This window comes from Chiloscyllium plagiosum, chromosome 5, assembly GCF_004010195.1.
Source record: "Chiloscyllium plagiosum isolate BGI_BamShark_2017 chromosome 5, ASM401019v2, whole genome shotgun sequence".
In the NCBI taxonomy this organism is placed as follows: domain Eukaryota; kingdom Metazoa; phylum Chordata; class Chondrichthyes; order Orectolobiformes; family Hemiscylliidae; genus Chiloscyllium; species Chiloscyllium plagiosum.
Genome location: NC_057714.1, coordinates 112618063 through 112623980, shown reverse-complemented (window position 1 = coordinate 112623980; position 5918 = coordinate 112618063). Strand labels below are relative to the sequence as shown.

The window sequence follows — 5918 nt, the reverse complement described above, 5'->3', positions numbered from 1 at the left end:
GCAGAAATAACCTGCCGCTCCATTGCCTGGCACAAGACAAGTGCAGAGGGGTGACTTGAGCAGCCACTGCTGGCGGAAAAAGCCTACTGCACCTGGTATTCCCAGGCGGTCTCCCATCCAAGTACTAACCAGGCCTGTGTCTGCTTAGCTTCCGAGATCAGACGTGATCGGGCGTTTTCAGACTAGTATGGCTGTAGGCGCTGGCCCCTGCCTTTTCTCCCTACTTCACGGCGTGCTGGCCAGCCACATTTTCTTTCTTGCTCTTTCTCTTTATCCCCTTTGGCTTTTTTTTCTCTTTTCTCTTTGCTCTTCCTCCTCCGTGCGTGCTTCCCTCCCTCCGTCCCTCCAGCTGCCTTTCAGGCCAGCCCTTGCCCACCAGGCTCCTGTAGTCTCCCACATCCCCACACAGGCCAACTGCAAGCCCTCCCCCTGCTTCATAGGGCCGCAGCCTGCATTCTCTCATCCTTCCACACTCCTCCACCCCTCCATTTCGGAATGCCGGGCACTGGCCAGTGGGGTACCGCACGGATCAGTACTGGGACCGCAGCTTTTTACAATCTATCTTCAGGATATACAAGATGGTATTAGCAATAACATTCGCAAATTTCATCAGCTGGGTGGCAGGGTGAAATGTGATGAGGATGTTAGGAGATTACAGGGTGACCTGGACAAGTTAGGTGAGTGCTCAGATGCATGGCAGATGCACTTTCACGTGGATAAATGGATCCTTATCCACTTTGGTGGCAAGAACAGGAAGGCAGATTACCACCTAAGTGGAATCAATTTAGGTAAAGGGGCAGTACAGAGAGATCTGGGGGTTCTTGTACACCACTCAATGAAGGTAAGCATGCAGGTACAGCAGGTAGTGAAGAAGGCTAATAGCATGCTGGCCTTCATAACAAGAGGGATTGAGTATAGAAGCAAAGAGGTTCTTCTGCAGCTGTACAGGGCCCTGGTGAGACCACACCTGGAGTACTGTGTGCAGTTCTGGTCTCCATATTTGAGGAAAGACATTCTGGCTATTGAGGGAGTGCAGCGTAGGTTCACGAGGTCAATTCCTGGAATGGCGGGACTACCTTATGTTGAAAGACTGGAGCGACTGGGCTTGTGTACCCTTGAGTTTAGAAGACTGAGAGGGGATCTGATTGAGACATGTAAGATTATGAAAGGATTGGACACTCTGGCAGCAGGAAACATGTTTCCGCTAATGGGTGAGTCCCGAATCAGAGGACACAGCTTAAAAATACGGGGTAGACCATTTAAGGCAGAGATGAGGAGAAACTTCTTCACCCAGAGAGTGGTGGCTGTGTGGAATGCTCTGCCCCAGAGGGCAGTGGAGGCCCAGTCTCTGGATTCATTTAAGGAAGAGTTGGATAGAGCTCTCAAGGATAGTGGAATCAAGGGTTATGGAAATAAGGCAGGAACAGGATACTGATTAAGAATGATCAGCCATGATCATATTGAATGGTGGTGCAGGCTCGAAGGGCAGAATGGCCTACTCCTGCACCTATTGTCTATTGTTTATTGTCTAAAGGCACAGCATGAGCCACTCTCCAGTCCTCTGTCACCTCACCTGTGGCTTAGATGGTACAAATATCTTTGCAAGGGGCCCCACAATATCATCTCTAGCTTTCCACAATGTCCTAGGATACATTTGATCAGATCCTGAAGAGTTATCTACCTTCATGATTTTTAAGACCTCCAGCACCTCCTCTTCTGTAATATGTGGACTGTATACAAGACATTAATATTTATTTCCCCGACTTCCCTAGGCTCCATTCTTTCTCAACTGTAAATACTGACACATAAAATCTTTTTAGTATCTCTCCCATTTCTTGTGGTTTCACACATAGATTACCTTATTACCTTTAAGGGACTCTATTCTCTGCCTAGTTGCTTGGATTGGCTATGCTAAGTTACTCCGTAGTGTACAGGGATATGCAGGCTATGTGGATTAGTCATGGGAAATATGGGGTTACAGGGATAGGATTAATAGGATTGGATGGGATACTCTTTGGAGGGTCAGTGCAAACTTGACAGGCCAAATGGCCTCTTTCTACACTGTAGGGATTCTATGATTCAATCACTAAAACATATGGTCAGTTTGTTTCTCTTTATTACTGACACACACACACACAAGCACACACACACAAAAACTCACCCCCACTAGTTTCTTCAGTGTCTTCCCAAATGTGAATTCAAAAAAAATTTAATCAAACTTTGAAATTAAGAATCTAATGCTGACCATGAAACCATTCAGTTAAATTGAATTTAATTTATTGTCATGTGTACCAAGGCACAGTGAAAAGTTGTCTTGCGAGCAATACAGGCAGATTGCAAAGTTAAGTAGCATTGATAGTAAATAATAGGTAAACAGCAGCAAAAACAAAAACACAGGTACAGGCGAATGTTAAGAGGTTGTGAGTCCATTCAGTATTTTAACAACAGTAGGGTCGAAACTGTTTTGAAACCGGCTGGTGTGTATGTTCAGGCTTCTGTAACTTATCCCCAACGGTAGATTGTCGAAAAATATTGCCAGGGTGGGATGGATCTTTGAGAATGCTGGTGGCCTTTCCTTGACAGTGAGCATGATAGATGGATTCTTTAAATCGTCATTGTCTACAGGAATAGTGCCAGAAGACTGGAGGATAGCAAATGTGGTTCCCCTGTTCAAGAAGGGGAGTAGAGACAACCCTGGTAATTATAGACCAGTGAGCCTTACTTCAGTTGTTGGTAAAGTGTTGGAAAAGGTTATAAGAGATAGGATTTATAATCATCTAGAAAAGAATAATTTGATTCGGGATAATCAGCACGGTTTTGTGAAGAGCAGGTGATGCCTCACAAACCTTATTGAGTTCTTTGAGAAGGTGACCAAACAGGTAGATGAGAGTCAACTGGTTGATGTGGTGTATATGGATTTCAGCAAGGCGTTCGATTAGGTTCCCCACAGTAGGCTGTTGTACAAAATGCGAAAGAATGGGTTTGTGGGAGATATAGCAGTTTGGATCAGTAATTGGCTTGCTGAAAGAAGACAGAGGGTGGTGGTTGATGGGAAATGTTCATCCTGGAGTCCAGTTACCAGTGGTGTACCACAAGGGTCGGTGTTGGGTCCACTGCTGGGTGAGGGTGTAGAAGGTTGGGTTAGTAAATTTGCAGACAACACTAAGGTCGGTGAAGTTGTGGATAGTGACGAAGGATGTTGTAGGTTACAGAGAGACAGAGATAAGCTGCAGAGCTGGGCTGAGAGGTGGCAAATGGAGTTTAATGCAGACAAGTGTGAGGTGATTCACTTTGGTTGGAGTAACCAGAATGCAAAGTAGTGGGCTAATGGTAAGATTCTTGGTAGTGTAGATGAGCAGAGAGATCTTGGTATCCATGTACACAGATCCTTGAAAGTCGCCACCCAGGTTGACAGGGTTGTTAAGAACTGAAAATGTGTTGCTGGAAAAGCGCAGCAGGTCAGGCAGCATCCAGGGAACAGGAGAATCGACGTTTCGGGCATAAGCCCTTCTTCCTGAAGAAGGGCTTATGCCCGAAACGTCGATTCTCCTGTTCCCTGGATGCTGCCTGACCTGCTGCGCTTTTCCAGCAACACATTTTCAGCTCTGATCTCCAGCATCTGCAGACCTCACTTTCTCCTCAAGGGTTGTTAAGAAGGCATACAGTGTTTTAGCTTTTATTAATAGAGGGATCGAGTTCCGGAACCATGAGGTTATGCTACAACTGTACAAAACTCTGGTGCGGCCGCAATTGGAGTATTGGATGTTGCCTGGTATGGAGGGAAGGTCTTACGAGGAAAGGCTGAGGGACTTGAGGCTGTTTTCGTTAGATAGAAGAAGGTTGAGAGGTGACTTAATAGAGACATATAAGATAATCAGGGGGTTAGATGGGGTGGATAGGGAGAGCCTTTTTCCAAGTATGGCGACGGTGAGCATGAGGGGACATAGCTTTAAATTGAGGGATGATAGATGTCAGAGGTAGTTTCTTTTCTCAGAGAGTTGTAAGGGTATGGAATGCTTTGCCTGCAACGGTAGTAGATTCACCAACTTTAAGTACATTTAAGTCGTCATTGGACAGGCATATGGACGTTCATAGAATAGTGTAGGTTAAATGGGCTTCAGATTGGTATGACAGGTCGGTGCAACATCAAGGCCCGAAGAGCCTGTACTGCACTGTAATGTTCTATGTTCTATGATTCTATAGATGGGAGGTAGGCCTTTGTGATTAAACTACATTTATTTCAATGCAAGGGGCCTAACAGGAAAGGCAGATGAACTCAGGGCATGGTTAGGAACATGGGACTGGGATATCATAGCAATTATGGAAACATGGCTCAGGGATGGGCAGGACTGGCAGCTTAATGTTCCGGGATACAAATGATACAGGAAGGATAGAAAGGGAGGCACGAAAGAAGGGGGAATTACGTTTTTGATAAAGGATAGCATTACAGCTGTGCTGAGGGAGGATATTCCCGTAAATATATCCAAGCAAGTTATTTGGATGGAACTGAGAAATAAGAAAGAGATGATTACCTTATTGCGATTGTATTATAGCCCCCTAATAGCCAATGGGAAATTGAGAAACAAATTGTAAGGAGATCTCAGTTATCTGTAAGAATAATAGGGTGGTTATGGTGGGGGATTTTAACTTTCCAAACATAGACAGGGACTGCCATAGTGTTAAGGGTTGAGATGGAAAGGGATTTGTTAAGTCACAGGTGAGGTGCTAGAAGACTGGAGGTTGGCTAACGTGGTGCCACTGTTTAAGAAAGGTGGTAAGGACAAGTCAGGGAACAATAGGCCAGTGAGCCTGACATCGATGATGGGCAAGTTGTTGGAGGGAATCCTGAGGGACAGGATGTACATGTATTTGGAAAGGCAAGGACTGATTCAGGATAGTCAACATGGCTTTTTGCATGGGGATCATGTCTCATAAACTTTATAGAGTTTTTTGATGAAGTAACAATGAGGATTGATGAGGGTAGAGCGGTCGATGTGATGTATACGGACTTCAGTAAGGCGTTCAACAAGGTTCTCCATGGGAGACTGATTAGCAAGGTTAGATCTCATGGAATACAGGGAGAACTAGCCATGTGGATACAGAAGGTGCAAAGGTAGAAGACAGAGGGTGGTGGTGGAGGGTTGTTCTTCAGACTGGAGGCCTGTGACCAGTGGAGTTCCACAGGAATCAGTGCTGGGTCCTCTACTTTTCATAATTTATATAAATGATTGGATGTGAGCATAAGGGGTATAGTTAGTAAGTTTGCAGATGACACCAAAATTGAAGGTGTAGTGGACAGCGAAGAAGGTTACCTCAGACTACAACAGGATCTTGATCAGATGAGCCAATGGGCTGAGAAGTGGCAGATAGAGTTTAATTTAGAGAAATGTGAGGTGCTGCATTTTGGGAAAGCAAATCTTAGCAGGACTTATACACTTAATGGTAAGGTCCTGGGGAGTGTTGCTGAACAAAGAGGCCTTGGAGTGCAGGTTCATAGCTTCTTGAAAGTGGAATTACCAGTAGATAGGATAGTGAAGGTGGTGTTTGGTATGCTTTCCTTTATTGGTCAGAGTATTGAGTACAGGAATTGGGAGGTCATGTTGCGGCTGTACAGGACATTGGTTAGGCCACTGTTGGAATATTGCGTGCAATTCTGGTCTCCTTCCAATCGGAAAGATGTTGCGAAACTTGAAAGGGTTCAGAAAAGATTTACAAGGATGTTGCCAGGATTGGAGGATTTGAGATATAAGGAGAGGTTGAAGAGGCTGGGGCTGTTTTCCCTGGAGCGTCGGAGGCTGAGGGATAACCTCAGGTTTACAAAATCATGAGGGGCATGGATAGGATAAATAGACAAGGTCTTTTCCCTGGGGTAGGGGAGTCCAGAACTTGAGGGCATAGGTTTAGGGTAAGAGGGGAAA

At 45.2% G+C, this 5918-nt stretch overlaps 1 non-coding gene across 1 annotated transcript; it reads right to left on the bottom strand.

Moving 5' to 3' along the window:
* Nucleotides 1-80: 80 nt before the first annotated feature.
* LOC122550392 lies at nucleotides 81-199 on the bottom strand. The gene has a single exon (XR_006311840.1). It is a non-coding gene; the product is annotated as a 5S ribosomal RNA (ribosomal RNA).
* Between the last annotated feature and the right edge of the window lie 5719 nt (nucleotides 200-5918).